The following is a 17,355-nucleotide window of genomic DNA, read 5'->3' as shown; positions in this document are numbered from 1 at the left end:
GTCACACAGAACGTAAGTTCGCAGTGTTGGGTCACTGCACTGGTAATTTTTGCAGTATTGTATGACCCTTTATTTGCAGGTTGTCTACACTGCAGCAGCCATATTTACAGTCCAATCGAAAGGACTACAGATTCTTTAAATTGATGCAATTCAGCCCAAGAGAGGAGCAGGATGCTAAAAGTGACTGCTGGAAAGCACAGGAAGGACCTTTTCCCATGATACAGGAGTTGTTTGATGGCAGCTACTCCAGTAACTTATCTCTCAATAAGTTATCCGCTAGAATTTACCCGGATAAGTGCCCAAATGTTCGTTTAGTTAGATAAGTTCTGAGTTATCCAAATAAATGCTCGTCTATATGAACCTCCCCGTATCAAATTGATAATGCAGCTGAATGATGCTAAAGGGGCAGTATAAGAAGAACCAAACACAGTGATCAGAACTGAAATTTGCTTCATTTTGTAAGGCATAAAAAGTAATTGCAACATAGTAATGAAGCTTTGCGTTTGTTTTTAGAGAGCAGTAGACAGTACATTAAGTTTCACACGTTAGCATATTTCTGGAAGGTGTATGGTTTTGCGGGAATAGAACAGAATGGTATTTCTTCATTAGCAAGAATAGGTTAAGTAAGAGATAACAGTACATTATTAAAGAGTGTAAAAAGAAAATAAGAAAAGTAGCAGTTGGTTGTAGCCGTTGTCATAGTCATAAGGTTTTTGCCGAGCCAGGAGGACTCATGACGGGTTTGCCCCAGGGCACCTTCAAGGAGCTTCTCCTCAAGAGCTCCGTCCGCTCAATGCTTGCCTGAGCTCACATATTCTTACTAATTCTGATCAGAATTAATTTTTAATGGCCTGATTATCCAAGCATTTTAGAGGGTGAATTTTCAAAACATTTCATGCGAAAAATTGAACATACACGTGGGTATGAGATTCATCCGAGGGTATTCCGTATTTTATAAACAGGTCACATCTGCGCCTGTATCTACTAGGGATGGGCATTTGGGAGAAACAAAATAGGAAATGAGGCAAAATTTCTTATATCATTTCGGATTGTTTTCAAAACGGAATGAGTTAAATTCCGACGTTTCATCGGAGTCTTGTTTCGTTTTGAAATACTATTTTTAAAAAAAGTCAGCTATCATGCCTAGGCCCAAAGCCAGGGCCTCTAACTTAAGGAGTAGGCCAAGACCCAAAACAAGGGTCCTGGTCTACACCCAAGCAGTAACTCCGGTGTCTCGGCCTAGGTCTAGGCCCGAAGCCTGGGCTTCACTTAGGCATAAGCCACGACCCAATCCTAGGGCCTAGGCTGAAACCCAAACAAAGATCCAGACCCAGGAAATTTCCCGACATCCCACATATTTATCAAATCCAATGCCAAATCTTGGCCCAGTCCCAACACCTGGGCTTCAGCCTAAGCCAAGGCCCGGACCCTGACCCAAAGCCACAGCCTGGAGGCCAGGTTCTGAGGCTGGGGCCTCAGCTAAAACTCAGGCCTGGAGGCCAGGTCTGATGCCTGGATCTTAACCTATGACAGGGCCTGAACCCAGGCTCTATGCTTCGGCCCAGCCCAGAGGCTAGGTCCGATGCCAGGGCCTCAGCCTGGACCCAGGCCTGTTCCTTGGACTTCAGCCTAGGCCAGGGCCCAGACCCAGGCCCAATGCTATGACCAGGCCCGAGGCCAGGTCACGATGCCTGGGCTTCAGCCCGAACCCATGGGCCTTGGCCCAAAGTCCAGCCCAGGGTCAGGCTCAGGCCTGGAGCCCAGCCTCAGAGTTCCTCTTTCTCATCTTCTTTATTCAGTTCTTATTTGCCAACTGACGTTGTCCACTGGGTTAACTCCAGCACATCCTCCCCAGTGTAGGATGCCATTTTGATGTATAGTAGCTAATTCAACTGCCGTATATCAAAATGGTGCTGGGCCTGGGTCTGTGCTGAGGCCCTGGCATTGGGACTTGGCCTTTGGGCCACGCTGCAGTGTCAGGCCTGGGCCTGGGTCCTGGCCTAAGCTGAGGCCTAGGCACTAGGATCTGGCCTCTGGACGAGGTCTCGGTGTCAGGACTGTGTCCCTGCATTGGGACCTGGCCTCCAGGCCAGGGCATACCAATAGGCCTGGTTCTGGACTCTGGTCTAGGCCAAGGCCCACGCATCAGGATTCATACTCCAGACTGGGCTGTGGCATTAGGCCTGGGCCCAGGCCCTGGCCAAGGGGAATCCACAGACAAGGTCTATACCCTGGCCTCCAAGCCTGGGTCTTGTGAAGGGCCTGGGCTGAGGTCACAGCGACCTACCAATGCCTAGGCCTAAGCAAGGTTGAGTCTTTGTGACCAGCTGGACCCAATGCCTAGGCCCAGGCTGAAGCCTCAGCCTTGCATATGCTTAAGCCATGGTAGTTCACCATGACCTCGGCCTAAGCCTCATGCAAGGCCTGGGCTTGGGCTGAGGCCAAGGCCTTGTTTGCAGATCTCCCCCAAACCAGATAAGTGGGAGCCAGGGAGGATTCTAGCCCTAGCATTTTTCCAGGTGGGAGGGATGAGTGGGGGACATGGGAGGCCCTGGGAGGGTCCATTACTTTTTTTCAGTTTTTTGGGGGGCTTTCAATGTTTTTTTCGTTTATTTAAATGAAAAATATGAAATAAACATTTCACAAAATGCATAGAGATGCATAGAGAGAGGAATATCGAGTAAGAAAAGGGAAGTGATTATTCCCTTGTACAGGTCCTTGGTGAGGCCTCACCTGGAGTACTGTGTTCAGTTCTGGAGACCGTATCTACAAAGAGACAAGGACAAGATGGAAGCGGTACAGAGAAGGGCGACCAGGAAGGTGGAGGATCTTCATCGCATGACGTACGAGGAGAGATTGAAGAATCTAAATATGTACACCCTGGAGGAAAGGAGGAGCAGGGGTGATATGATACAGACTTTCAGATACTTGAAAAACTTTAACGATCCAAAGACAACAACAAACCTTTTCCGTCAGAAAAAAATCAGCAGAACCAGAGGTCACGAGCTGAGGCTCCAGGGAGGAAGACTAAGAACCAATGTCAGGAAGTATTTCTTCACGGAAAGGGTGGTGGATGCCTGGAATGCCCTTCCGGAGGAAGTGGTGAAGTCCAAAACTGTGAAGGACTTCAAAGGGGCGTGGGATAAACACTGTGGATCCATAAAGTCAAGAGGGCGTGAATAAAGAGGAGGCAGCAAAACACTGCACGGAGCGGCAGTAGCCACAGAGGCATTCACGGAGCGGGATGCCAGTGGCCAGTAGTTGGTGTTCCACCTTCACGGAGCAGAAGGATGGAGGGCTGCTATTTCCAAAAAAAAAACAAAACAAAACAAAAAAATAAAAACAGGGGTGGGTAAGAGTATGGGGCAAGGGGGTGGCCTGCTTGTTACAGCGGTCACTACCCCTAATTGAGCTGGATGTCACTTGGATGCAGATACAGAGCTGCTCTCTAAATTGGGTGAAGGGGAATTAGGGCTGGAGGGTACTGGAAGCCAATAGTAACAGGTGGGAGAGAGAAAAAGGGAAAAAAATGGATAAAGTGTGTAGCTTGCTGGGCAGACTTGATGGGCCGTTTGGTCTTCTTCTGCCGTCATTTCTATGTTTCTATGTTTCTATGTTTCTAAAAGCCCCTCCAAAATGAAATAAAAAATGAAATTAAATGTTCCCCCCTTCAGACTCCTAATATCTACTTTCGCAATGCATGAAAAAGCAGGGGTATTAAGGGCATGTTGGAGTGTGGTTTGTATGTACGCACGTAATGAACTATTTTAAAAGCGACTGCACGAGTAGATTTACTACAGCTAATTTATGTGCCAAGTTCAAACTATCATAGAACATACTGAGGGGTGGGAGTGAGTGTACCTGGAACAGGCCAGGCCATACTGGGGGTAACTGGGAAAGACTGGACCATTCTGGAGGGTGACAGTGAATGTACCTGAGACAAATTGTGCCATACTGATGTTTGGAGGGCTGGCTTCTCCAGATGAGTGGACATGGCAGCAGGCGAGGGGCACCGAATAGCCATACTAGGAAGTGGGAGTGAGTGTACTTGGGACAGACTGGGCCATATTGGGAGGGATGAGTGTCAGTGTACCTGGGACATACTGGGTCATACTGGGAGGTGGTAGTCAGTGGTGGAAAATCTATTTTCAAAATAATTTGAATAGTCTTATGGATGTACAACAGTTGAGGAAAGAGAGAGAACAGAGGGGAAGGAGGAAGAGGAGGAGGAAGTATACAGAAAGTATATAGGACTAGGGTACAGTTTTTGGATCTGTCAGTGGAGCAAGCCCTGCGCAGGTTCAGATTCAGCAAGGAAACCATACTGTATCCATGTCATGAGTTGGACCTGAACCCTTCCACCCACAGGGGTCACGCTTTGCCAGTAAACGTCAAGGTCACAACCACCCTGGCATTTTCTTCCAGGCACCTCTATGGATCACGGCTAGAATTAGCCAGTCTACCACCCCCATATGTACTGAGCAGTTCCTAGCTGAGTTTCTCAAGAAAACACAGCACTATATATCTTTCCCGTGGAGAAGACAGCATCAACAATAACAAATAATGACTGATTTCTACCACATTGCATAATTCCCCTATGCCTTGGGGGCTATCAATTGCACTCACATCCCTATAAGAGTACCAGGGAACAATGAGACCGCCTACCACAACTGCAAGGCCGTCCACCCCCTCAATATGCAGTTATATTGCAATACCAATGGGATCATCTTGTACATCCTGGCCAAATTCTCAGGATCCAGTCATGATACTTACATCCTCTCAGTCAGGAATTCATGTCAAATTCCAGAAAGGGCACATGCGACTTATCTCTCTATTTTTCTCTCCCTCATATCTAGGAGAAGTTACAGCCTTGGCCCAGGAGGATCACACCAACCTCTAGCAGCCCCGAGGCCCATCATTAAGGGATAGGTCACTCTGCTCTTCTCTGCCTTCTCCCCTACAGGTGACAGAGGGTAACCACTCAAAGCCTGGCTCCTGATCCCGCTAGCTAACCCACAGACTGCTGCAGATGTTCACTACAACAAGGCCCACCAGCAGCCCAGGGCAGCCATCGAGAGGACCTTTGACCTACTCATATCGCATATCTGCTGCCTGGAGAGATCTGGGGAACGCCTTCTCTACAGCACCACTAAGATCTGTGAGATCTTTCTAGCCCTGCTGCATGCGTCATGACCTTGCCAATACTAGGGGCCTGCCTGCCTGCCTGCTCCAGAGAGACTAGAAGTTAATATGGATAAAGAGGAGGAGGAGGAGGCACATGACCAGTTCCCTCTCTCACTTGTTTAAATCCCATTTAAAAAAACCAAACATCTCTTTGAGGCTGCTTTTAAATCTTAAGCCTGATTGTCTGCTTTCAGCCTCATTAACTAATTTTAACCATTGTCTTATTATATGAAACTCTCCAGGTCTCTTGAGCTGTATGCTTGTCTTGATTAAATCGTAAGCTTTGTTGCGCAGGAACTGTCTCTTATATGTTATTTGTACAGTACTGAGAACATCAAGTCACACTATAGAAATGTTAAGTAGAAGGAATTCCAGAAGTTACACTGCCAGACTTCACAGCAGGCTGAAAGGAAAGGAAAACTCTGATACAAAGACATTTTCAATGGTGAAGGTGCATTTACATAAGTAATAGATGTGTGCTGAAAAATATTTACAATAAATGCTTCCTTGGCTGCGCTCTTTTTCTGGGGGTGAAGCTCTGCTGCCTTGGCCTGTGCCAATCGCATGCTCCTCCGCAATGGAGTCCGATCACTACTGCCCATGCCTATGGATGGCCTGAAACTGGGGTCAGTGGCAGAGGTAAATAACTGCTGGAGGGGCCTGGAAGGCTGTGTTGCTCCATCAAGGGGATGTGAGGCTGCAGAGGAGATGGCCTGAGAACAGTGGGGGGGCCACTCCTCTTTAGCCACTGCATTACGTGAAGGGAGGAGCCTCTCTCTCCGATGGTGGCAGTGAGGCTGGAGATGGTATTGGTGTGGCTGCTGGTGTTGACACGTGAAGAGATTAAACCATCATAGGCGGAGATGGAATAAGAAGAGGAGTTGCCACCGGGGCAGGTGGAATTCCATTATGGGGAGGCACCAACCAGGGTAGTTGTGCAACAAAGGCCAGTGGGGGCTGCATCCAGGTAGTCACCAGATACCACAAAGTGCTCCATGGTGGCACGGGCTAGCAGGGTAGTATCGGAGGCCACTGAGTCCAGAAGCACCAGATTCCTCGTCTGGCTCCTTCCCTGAAAAAAGAGAAAGGGTACATATTGTCAGTGTGCATGTGATAGGGGTTCTTCAGTCACCGGATCTTCTTTTTTGGCTAAAAGAAGTGCTCCGTGAGCCTTACTCAAGCACCTCCTGCCACTGCACAAACAGTTTAATAAGCCTTCCCATGGCTGAGAAAGGTACCAGAAAGCACATGTAAAGTACCAGCAGTCATGGACAGAGAAGGGACTCACAAACTGGTGTGGCTCTTGTATGCTGGCCCTATCAGGTTTGGGCACCATTTCATATTACAAGCATTTACATATATATATATATATATGTCTGTGTGTGTAAGGGTAAATTTCACAGCCTCTTACCAACATACTGTATGTGTCTTCAGCTAGTGGCCCCAGTATGACACAGGTCTCACTAGGCCTAGTCTCTATGATGTCAGCATTGTGTCGGTATGCGATAGAGGAGTGGGGTGTCTTCACTGAGGGCCGGTATCTCCACAGAAAAGGCTCAGAAGAGAGCCGAGAAGGGCTATAGGACAGGAGTTCTGGGAAGTGTAGAACAGTGAAGAGAGAAAGAGGGTCCAACAAACTGTACATGGAGATGCAAGCTCTGCCAGGGAATGGTCACCAGAGTCTGATTCTACTAGACCGTAAGGAGAGAGAAAAGAACTTAGGAGGAACATATTTAAGTGAACTTACATCTACTGGGGTGGGCCAAGGTAGAAGTGATATCCGTCCCAAAGACCTGACCAATTTTGTGTCAAGAGGTGAAAAGAAACAAATTTACCGTAGGATTTATCTGGCACTGCGGCCAGAAAAGGGGAGGGGGCGATAGTCTGCAGCCGGCCGCATCGCAGTGATGCATTTTTGCCCGCTGCAGTTGCGGCTGTGCCGCACCCTATCGCCCCCATAGCGCCACTGCAAAAGATGTTCTTATTTCCGGCACATTATCGTCCACAGCAGTGCAATGCATTACAGTTTTTTAACTCCGCCCAAACCCCGCCCCTTTCCCTCATTTACATGTTAAAGTCACGATGCAGTCATTATCGCATGCACTAGGGCGTTACCGCGTGTGCATCGCGATTTGAAAAATGACCCCCCCCCCCCTTATTGTGTTAATTTGGGACAGAGATACTGTGGGAACACTCTACAGAAGTGTTTCATGTTTGCACTTTCATTTCCCAGCCATCAAGCAGTACAGCATTTTATGTTCTTCAACAGCACAGGGATGCAGAGTGTCTTTTTGGAGAGATTGCCAAGTGAGCAGGAAGAAGTCTCTGTGAGTAAGAAAAGCATTCTGGCTATGAACATACAATTCTTTCCCTCCATTTGCAGGAACCCTGGGAGGTTGTGGGGCCTTGCTTGGTCCATGGCCCTCCCTGTGTGCCCATGTATTCAGGACCTCAACTGGACGGGGGCTACTTATATGTGGTGGACACATTTAGAAGGGGGCTTGGACATTGGATACAGCTACATTCTGGAGCTGCTGGACATTTCCTCTGCATTCCACACAATGGATCTCAGCATTTTTCTTCGTTTAAGGGATTATGGTGTTTCAGGTGTGTAAGGAATCAGGTAGGCGAGAATAAGGTAAAAGTAAAATAATATGTTTATTGGTATACAATCTTAAGTCCAAGTATTAAAAGTATCTAAGCATATACAGTTCTAAGCTTAAGCATATACATCTGTATCCGTGCACAATATTTCGGCCAATACTCACTACACCCTTCTCATCATCAGCCTGGCAAGGAGAGAGCACATCACAGGCGAAAAAGGGATCTTCACTTTGTACGTCTACAAAGGAACAAAACATCACTTTGCTCTTCTGCAAAGGAACTCTTTCTCTCTCAGTTTGTCGTCCAAAGTTACCTTTCTTTTATAGTCTACTGTATGCCAGGTGCAAGCTTATGTGCGTGCGAAGTAATCTTATCTTTATGCCAGGTGCAAGCTTATGTGCGTGCGAAGTAATCTTATCTTTATGCCAGGTGCAAGCTTATTTATAGCCTACTGTATGCCAGGTGCCAAAGGGTTCATGCGAAGTGCAAACTTATTTATAGCCTACTGTATGCCAGGTGCCGAAGGGTTCATGCGAAGTGCAAACTTATTTATAGCCTACTGTATGCCAGGTGCCGAAGGGTTCATGCGAAGTGCAAACTTATTTATGCCAGGACAGGATTGCTCACTATCTGTTCTTGCAGTTCAAGGATAGGTCATCTCCATTCCAGGCCGAATGTCAGTGCTGCAGCTGATTCTGCAATATCCCTTACATTCCACCCCTGAGTAATCATGTCCTGCAATCCACAGCAGTGGAAGACGCTATAGTAGGAGGGTGTGGTCAACTTAATTGGTGAACACAATGGGTCAACAAAGGATACAAATACACATGACAAGTATGATAGCGGAGCGACCGGTCGTCAATGATTTTGTGACTCAAAGAATGAAGATGTTCAGCTACAAATAGAGTTTTACGTGATACAATATCTATAGACTTATTCAAACAGGCTAACATGTGCTATAATTAATGAGAGGCAGTGTGCTAATCTATATTTACATAGGTCAGAACAATATGTATAAACATGTATTAAACACTGGTCCTTTTAGGACTAGCAAATATAGAAAAACAAGATAGGCAAGAAAAAGCCCCTTCTGAGTAATGGGTCAGAATATCCTTATCAATACCTAAGCCCCATCTAAACTGCATGGCCCTGGAGTTTAACTGACACAGAGATCTGCCCAATTTAAAACAGTAGCAAGACGTGCCTGTGGCCTGCCAGGAGTGTCCACAGTGATTGGTCTCAATATCTTGAATCGGCCATCATCCATTGCGATCTCCATTCTTCTTGTTGTATGTGGTTGGCCTCTCTGACTTCTGGGGGACACCCAGCTCATCAGGAGATATATATATATAGGCCACCTTTCATTGATTATCCAGCATCAGGCCTACTGCGTTCAGTATAGCCTGCGTCCATATGTGCAGTTATTTGGGTGCCGCTCCACCCCTCGATGGTCTTAGGTCCTTGCTCAACAGCATCTCCCACTGGCAGCATGCAGCCTGCTAATCTCATGATCTTTTAGGTATCTGGAACAGTTAAACTCAGGTGTAGTACATAGTCCCCCACCCCTTGGTGGTGCCAAAAAAGAAAACAACAAAAATTACTGTTTCAAAAATCTAGTCTGTCTTTCTAAAAAAAAAAAATTATTGTCTGAACCATTAACACAGAGAAGAGCAACTACAGAGCAATAAAACCGCATCAATTTAGTATCATTAACGTGAGAATCAAAATAATAACAATTGCAAGTAACAATGTGACTAGGTACTACTGAGTGTATCACAATCATATTTCATCATAATTATCAGTTATTACATTTCAAAGAGAAATACATATTACTTAAAAACATTGTCTAAGTAAGGCCACCCCCATGGAACAAAGAAATTCTGAGCACTTCAGTCCATAAAATGAAAGTTTCAAGGTATCTTCTGTGGCAAAGGGTGGGAAGACTTCAAGTTATGAGGTCAATGACAAATGAAGTGAATATGTCTTGCAGCACAGCACTCTGGAAGCTGTCCTCGAAGTACAGCCGCTGCACTCCCAGCACTAATTCAGATGTTTGTGTGTATGGATTAATACCTGATATAAGATGAATAAAAACCGAAATTAAGTAAATAAACTGTACAATAAACATCAATAACTTCTGGTATGCAATAATCCCTATATACACTATTTATATGGATATCCAATATAATTTTATCATAAGTCAAAGAAACAGCTACATAATATCTAATCCCTTCTTTGTTTCCCCACTTTTCTATAAAGTAACACAATATTCAGACAAAAACAACCCAGATGCTTAGACATCCTTTCATTCAAACTGTCACACATCTATTCAGTGCACAAAAGACAAAACAACAATTAACACATATTGTGAGCTCAAAAATTAAATAGCATAATATACTCTAGAACAGTATTTAAAACAGTCTGTCCATAAAACTTTAGCAGTGACTGCTTCACTTAAATGACGTCAAAAGCTATTGTGTATTCAGTGCACTGTTCTACAGTCAGTAAACTCTGTCGTCATGTATGTACAACACATAATGATACACAAACAGAACACAATTATCGAACATTAAAGTTCAAAAAGTAGGCCTTTTAAAAGTGAAAACAAAAATCTTTGGATCCAAAATTAAACAAAAATCAAAAAATTTGTAAAACAGATCTGTTAAAAAAAAAAAAAAACCAAAATCAAGGAGAAAGAAAAACCCTCAGCTTCCTGTACAGCAGCTTTTATTCTTGTAAGTCTGTAAAAGAAAAAATCTCACATATAAAGAGAGGTTAATTCCAATCTTTTAAATTACATTACAAAGTATTAAACGGCTAGCTATAAGTAACTGAGCAGCACCATTAAGGTTAAAAATCACTACTTTGAGTATCTTCTAACTAAAAGATTCTAATTGCTTAATCACAGAAACCAGAATTGTTTACATTCTTTCAAGTTTAGTCATGTGGGATAGATGGGAGAAAGAAAAAAAGTTTAGTCTCTCCTGAGGTATCTTCTGTAAAATCTTTTAGCTAAATCTATAGCTGCACAATTCATTAGGTTATCAGCTGAGGCCACATAGGGGCCTGCCGGGAAGGGAAGGTAAATAAAATCCAGGGGTTTGTGACAATTTTTTACTGTATGTCCTTTTCTCCTGCATCGATACCAAATGCCACAAAACTTCTAACTAAATACAGGTCTTCTCTTTAACATCCTGTCACAGATGCATGTTAACTTCTTTTTCATTTTTATAACCAGAGGAGGATTTGGGTTTACGGTGTTCCCAAAGGATTTTAATTTCGGACTTTAAAGTTTCATTCTGAGTACAAGCAATTTTTAGCTTCTTATCTAAATCAGTCTCACACTGCTCATAGCATTGTCTATCTTCTGCCAACTGGGCAGGGAGAAAGGGGAAGGAAAAATAAATTCTCCAGTTTTAACCAATTACAGTTTGCTTGTCAATATCTTAAAGCGTTGTGACCAAGCATTTGTAATATTTAACAATAGCCATATTAAGGCTGTGCTCATTTTTGAGCATTGGGGCATGAATATACTTAGAAATCTTATTTTCTATATCATCAAAAGGATTTGTCTGCTAAGGCATTAGAATGCCATGGATTCATCCCACATACTGCTGCTCTAAAAAGTGTTTTTTCTTAGTTGCTGCTTTTAATTCTAGTTTAGTGTCCTTGTGATTCTTAACAAGCGACACTTTGTTGCCACATAATGCTAAAGTTAAACATACACACAGAATATTCTATATGCAATAGATTTTCTTATGCACTATCCTGCTGTCTGTAAATTACAAGAACAATTCTGAACACAGGCCAGACGTTCCCAATATAAACAAATCAGCCCTTCACAGTAAAAGATCAAGGAATACACAGACACAAATTAAAGGCTCATATAAAACTTTCACCATTGATTTTCAGTATTCCTATAACATTTTATATGATTTATTCTCCCATCCCAGAATATCCAGGAAGTCGCTATACTAATATGCTTTCATTTCCTACGTAACCCAGCTCACTGCGCCACGCTGTATTTATTTTACTTGTACAGCTGCCCTCTCTGCCACCACTGGTTACATATCCACGTTATCTTTATAAAGCTGCAACTGACCTTGCAACACCACTCTATGCCGCCTTAATATCTCTAATTCTTCTCGGGCTGCGGCTAGTTGCTACTGCAACTCCTTAACCCTTAAGTGAGCTTTCCTATGTCTAGTAAGAAATATCTATCCTCTTGTGGGGTTCTATGCCCAGTTTCCTATTACAATTTTCACATAACCCCATATTACACCCCCACTCATTGACCAGCAGTGAGTAAGTTACATCTTCCCAGCTGGGAATTTCTGCTAGGGCTTTCACCTCTTCCCCTTCAAATTCTTTTCTGCCCTTCTTCTGTTCTTTCTTAGGCAGACTTCGCACAGTACTGAACACACACACACACACATACTATGGTACAAGATAAGAGATATACAATAATGAAAATATAGCTTTATTTACAGTACACATACTTCATTTCCCGTAGCTATCAACAAGAAAGATCCTGCGCCACTCATCAGTGCACAGTGAGGCTCCAAGTTCTCACCAGAACCCTGAACCTTTCTTCAACCACGTCTTCCTACTGTCCCTAATTCTTTCCCTTTAATTACTGGGACCTTTTGTAGCTTCTTTACAATATCTACAGGCTCGCCACCTGCATCCCATACCTCTGCCAATCCCATATTCATTGCCCATTCCTGTGCCGGGATTTTAACACCCACAGGGGTAACAGGTTCGGATGGCTGCTTCGTTTTCTTTTTAAATAAAGCCATCCCATCCTCGTCGCCAAATGTAAGGAATCAGGTAGGCGAGAATAAGGTAAAAGTAAAATAATATGTTTATTGGTATACAATCTTAAGTCCAAGTATTAAAAGTATCTAAGCATATACAGTTCTAAGCTTAAGCATATACATCTGTATCCGTGCACAATATTTCGGCCAATACTCACTACACCCTTTTCATCATCAGCCTGGCAAGGAGAGAGCACATCACAGGTGAAAAAGGGATCTTCACTTTGTACGTCTACAAAGGAACAAAACATCACTTTGCTCTTCTGCAAAGGAACTCTTTCTCTCTCAGTTTGTCGTCCAAAGTTACCTTTCTTTTATAGTCTACTGTATGCCAGGTGCAAGCTTATGTGCGTGCGAAGTAATCTTATCTTTATGCCAGGTGCAAGCTTATGTGCGTGCGAAGTAATCTTATCTTTATGCCAGGTGCAAGCTTATTTATAGCCTACTGTATGCCAGGTGCCGAAGGGTTCATGCGAAGTGCAAACTTATTTATAGCCTACTGTATGCCAGGTGCCGAAGGGTTCATGCGAAGTGCAAACTTATTTATAGCCTACTGTATGCCAGGTGCCGAAGGGTTCATGCGAAGTGCAAACTTATTTATGCCAGGACAGGATTGCTCACTATCTGTTCTTGCAGTTCAAGGATAGGTCATCTCCATTCCAGGCCGAATGTCAGTGCTGCAGCTGATTCTGCAATATCCCTTACATTGTGTCATCTTATCATGGTTGGAATCATATCTCTCAGACCATTATTGTCAGATTAGACTTGATCAGCAACACTCTCAATAGTCTGCAATGTCTTGGGGGTCCCACAAAGGTCAGCTATGTTGACCTTATTATTTAACATCTATTTGGCCTCCCTCTAGTCTATTTGAAAAAATTCTTGCTGGCCTGAGGGCTGCAGAATCTATGCAGATGATATCCAGTTTTTCGTCCGCATTCAGTCTACCTGGGCTGAAACTGCCGAGCTGCATATCCACCATTATAAAGTGGTTATTTCATAATAAATTGGCTCTAAACATGGCAAAAACGGAATTTACAGTGATTTATCTCCATCTTGATCAGCATTTTCCTTCATCCTTGACCATTAATGGTGTTGCTTTTCCAATCTGACCACAAGTTAGAAGTCTCGGGATATGGTTGGATTCTAACTAGTTGTTTGCTATCATATAAGTTCTATAGTAGAGTCCGGATTCTATAAACTAAAAGCTCTTCATGGTCTGAAAAATGTCTTGGAGCCTAGTGATTTCTGCACCATGGTGCAAGCATTGATACTATCATTGCTAGACTATTGCAATACCATTTATGTTGGATTGCTGGGCCATACTATGAAGTATGCTACAAAATACTGTAGCACAGCTAATTTCAGGGATATGACTAAGATAACATATTCCACAGATCTTGACTAAATTCCATTAGCTTAAGATTCACCGTAGAATCAAATACAAAGCTGTAATGATTGCTCATAAGCCTTTAAAGCTGGACTCGTCTCCATGGACAAATGCATTGCATCGTGTACATAACCATACTCACGCCGATTGTCTCAGAGGGGCTTGCAAGATATTCCCTCTGTGAAATCAACATGGCTAACTAAAACAAGAGAATGTGCCTTCTCAGTGGCTGCCCCAAAAAGGTGGAACTTGTTTCCCATGGCTTTGGGGTTAATGCATTGTACAAAATCATTTAAAGTGGCACTAATGACATTTCTATTTGAACAAGTCCTGGCTGAGAATGCATTACGAATATGAATTCTAATGGAACCAATTGGCTTATATAATATGGCAGGACAGATATAATGCTTGATATTAATTATGAACATTTCTATGATTATAGCATGACATATAGAGGTCCATATTAAAAAGCCATTTAGACGGATAACGTAATAGTTTTCCATCTAAATGGTTTACCCAGCTATATTCAGTCTTGTTCTGGCTAAATTCTAGAACGTAGCCGTATACGTTAGGGGCAGTCCAGGGGAGTAACTGGAAGGAGTTAAGTTAGCTGGCTAAGGGGGTCATTTATCAAAGTACTATATGGTGTTTTCGCATGCGTTAAGATGTTTTCGCATGCAAAAAACGCCTTTAACGCATGCCTTAACGCATGTGAAAGTACCATAATGTTTGGTGCGATGCAAATGAGAAAAAGGGGAGGATATTGGGGCGGGAATTTTGGCCAAGTGGTCTGGGCTCACAGTTTTGCAAAGCCGTATCGCATGGCTAATTTTAACTACACCTGTTTCATTTATTTATTTATTTATCGCGTTTTATATACCGTCGTTTGGTTTCGCCATCACAATGGTTTACAAAGTTTCGATGATTAACAGAGTTTCCAAAAGATATATATGGTTGCTAACATAAAAGATATCAATTTATAAACTTAGTTTAAATGTTACTCTTTACACATTTCAGTTCATTGTTATAATATCATCTTGTGTTAAGTTCACTAGTTTTTTTTAGCGTTGGAGTTCATTGAGTCATTAGTTGATATGCTTAGTAAACATCCATATTTTTAGCTCTTTTTTAAAAAGTTTTAAGTTTTCTTGTGTTCTGAGTAAAGCCGAGGTTTTAAGCTCCTGGAGAGCCAGCCAAGCTATCAGGGCCCTCCTGGGGGGGGGGGAAAGAGAGAGAGAGAGAGAGAGAGAGGTAACATCAAGCTAGTTTGAGAGAACATTGCACAAATCTCATCTTTGGGTGAGTTTCCTCACTCTGAAGGTCATCAAATCTTCACAAGAGAGCACTGTTCTGTTCGTACGTCTCACTTTGAATATCAAAGAGGCCCCTAACCCCTACACTAATACCTAAACCTCACCTCGAGTTACTAGGGAGGCCTCCCATAGTGATATAAATACCTATCTAGCATGAGGGCTAGGTGCTCTCTCTCTCTCTCTCTCTCTCCCTCCCCTCCCTCCCTCCCCCCCCCTTTAAACCTAAAAGTTATCGCAATTTGCACTAAGATAGCGCTTCACATAGGTATTAGCGCAAATTGCGATAAATTGCCCAGTACCATAAAACACACTCCTTTTCCTATCGCATGCGATATTTAGTGCATTTTGATAAATCCAGGCCTAGGTTAACTGGCTAACACCAGTATTCAGCCATGTGACAGCCGGCTAAGTCTGGTCATTGAGTCAAAGAGCTGTCCTAAAGTTAGCTGGCTATAGTTATCTGGCTAATTAAAGTAGCTGTCTATATTCAATAGAGTGGCTGCACTGTTGAATATGCCTCCAAAGTTAGCCAGATAACTTTATCCGGCTACCTTTGCTATCCAGACTGTCTGAATATAGACCTCATAATCTACATTACCTGTTAATTTACTTATAAGATCTATGATGTTGGACTGTTTTGGTATATTTTAATTATGTATGTGCACATTGCTTAGGACTTAGGCATAAGTGCTAAACAAATAATAGACCCAAAAAGCAAAGCGGAAGCCGATCCAGCAGCAGTAAGAACAAAGAGAATCGGTAGTTGGAAACGCCCTTTATTTAGTGATGCCCGACTCTGGCCGAGTTTCGCTCTCTCTCATAGAGCTGCCTCAGGGGCAACTGAAACTTAGTGTTGGTAATACAATGTGCTGATCATTCATTTTTTTTACATGATCAGCACATTGTATTACCAACACTAAGTTTTTTCCAGCACTACATTGTTTATGTATTAGCACAGTTTCCATTTATGATTTCATATGTATGATTTCACATATGTCTGCGTACCATTATGTTTCCATTTCCATTTGTATGTTTTAATTTTAGTTTTATGTTTGTACACTTATATATGTTTATTGATTTTAATCGTTTGTGAGATTTTAATTGTCTTATATCTGGTTTCAGTTGCCCCTGAGGCAGCTCTATGAAAGAGAGCGAAACTCGGCCAGAGTCGGGCATCATTAAATAAAGGGCGTTTCCAACTACCGATTCTCTTTGTTTTTACTGCTAAACAAATAATAGATACATAAATGTATGGTAGTTTACATTGTTATAGTTATTACATGCAAACACTTTATAAGCCTTTTCTGTATAAACTGCTCATCTTGATGGCCTTTAGGGTTCGAGTCCCGCTGTTGCTCCTTGTGACCTTGGGCAAGTCACTTTACCCTCCATTGCTCAGGTACAAACTTAGATTTAAGCCCCCTGGGGATTTATTTATTTATTTTTAATTTTTATATACCGAAGTTCTAGTAGGGACTACAAATCACTCCGGTTTACATAAAACGAAGAACTGCTCAACAGATAGCGGAGCTTTACATGGAACCGTATAACATGTGGAACAGTATAACTGGTTGACAATTTAACATAGTGCTAAATAAAGTGATAATATTTTAACTGGTAATAAATAAAGAAATATAATATTTTATATAAGAAGTATAACTATTTAACGTAGCAATAAATATAAATATAAGCAATGCCTAATATATATATGAAATAAAGTGAATTTTTGAGCTCACAGATAATTGTCCAGTTGCAGATTCTTAAAAGTAGTACTTTATACAGTGTCCATAGTTAAGGGATGGAAGTCTGTCAGTCATAGTACGATTAAGCGTCTGGGAAAGCTTGTTGGAAGAGAAAAGTTTTCAGTCTTTTTTTGAATTCTTGATAACTGGGTTCTAGTCTAAGATCTGGGGGAAGCATGTTCCTCTGGTGTGGGCCTGCTGAGGATAGCGCTCGTTTGCTCAATGATGATTTTATTTGCGGAGCATGCAGTGTTCCTCTGTATGCGCTTCTGATTGGTCTGGAGGAAGTGTGCGGTTGGAGTTGA

Source organism: Rhinatrema bivittatum, chromosome 3, assembly GCF_901001135.1.
Source record: "Rhinatrema bivittatum chromosome 3, aRhiBiv1.1, whole genome shotgun sequence".
Classification (NCBI taxonomy): domain Eukaryota; kingdom Metazoa; phylum Chordata; class Amphibia; order Gymnophiona; family Rhinatrematidae; genus Rhinatrema; species Rhinatrema bivittatum.
Note: the sequence above shows the minus strand (reverse complement) of the source record.